Source organism: Dermacentor albipictus, unplaced genomic scaffold (genome assembly GCF_038994185.2).
Source record: "Dermacentor albipictus isolate Rhodes 1998 colony unplaced genomic scaffold, USDA_Dalb.pri_finalv2 scaffold_75, whole genome shotgun sequence".
NCBI classification, from domain to species: Eukaryota; Metazoa; Arthropoda; class Arachnida; order Ixodida; family Ixodidae; genus Dermacentor; species Dermacentor albipictus.
In genome coordinates this window covers 17,714-18,415 of record NW_027225629.1, presented here as the reverse complement: position 1 = coordinate 18,415, position 702 = coordinate 17,714, and the positions used below count along the sequence as shown (strand labels likewise).

Here is a 702-nt window from a genome sequence, read left to right as displayed (position 1 = left end):
ATAGGGAACCTTTCTTCCACTAGGGCAGCGGATTTTCGCAGGGCGAGCTTGCTGTCGTTTACGGATCAAAGCGATAGTGAACTCCAAAATGCAGTGTTGGCTTTGAGTGGGACTTACATTGATTGCAAAACCCACGGCTAATCACCCTTCCCCCCCCCCCCCCCCCCCAAGTGGCTCATTACAGCAGACAATCGTTCAGAAACACCGGCATCGTTGCGTATAGTATGGGAATGGTGCGTGTCACGTGAGTGCTCGCTTCGAGCTTGTGTTCTTCATTTTGATTGAATGAAGTCTCACCTAAGTGAGCGGGGGCCGATCCCGGAGGTAGTGCAATACCGGGCCGACCTGCGGCGGAGGTGAAGCAGGCTTCAAGCACTCCGCCAACTTCCAAAAATAGGTTTAATATCGTGGGTCCATATAGAACCCGTATCAGATATTAAGCTGATAAGAACAGATACTACACTTTGATCTTAGCCAAAAGGCCGAGAAGCGATGTCTTTCACTTCACTCCATTGTACCACTGCCTTGTGGGTGCCCTGGCGACATTGGTAACCTCAGCAACAGCGTGGGCAATCTTATAAAACCCAGCCCGTCTAGAGACTCTATGCTCTCTATCTCGCGAATCAACTCGCGACGCCTCAGTCTTTCACTGTTAACGAAACGCCGTCGCGTAGAAACGAGACCCGAGCGCAAGCTTGTTCG

The 702-nt window shown here is 51.3% G+C and overlaps 1 non-coding gene across 1 annotated transcript; it reads right to left on the bottom strand.

Moving 5' to 3' along the window:
• Positions 1 to 302: 302 nt before the first annotated feature.
• Positions 303 to 494, bottom strand: LOC139053166 (U2 spliceosomal RNA). Its single transcript, XR_011510263.1, has one exon. It is a non-coding gene; the product is annotated as a U2 spliceosomal RNA (small nuclear RNA).
• Positions 495 to 702: the final 208 nt, after the last annotated feature.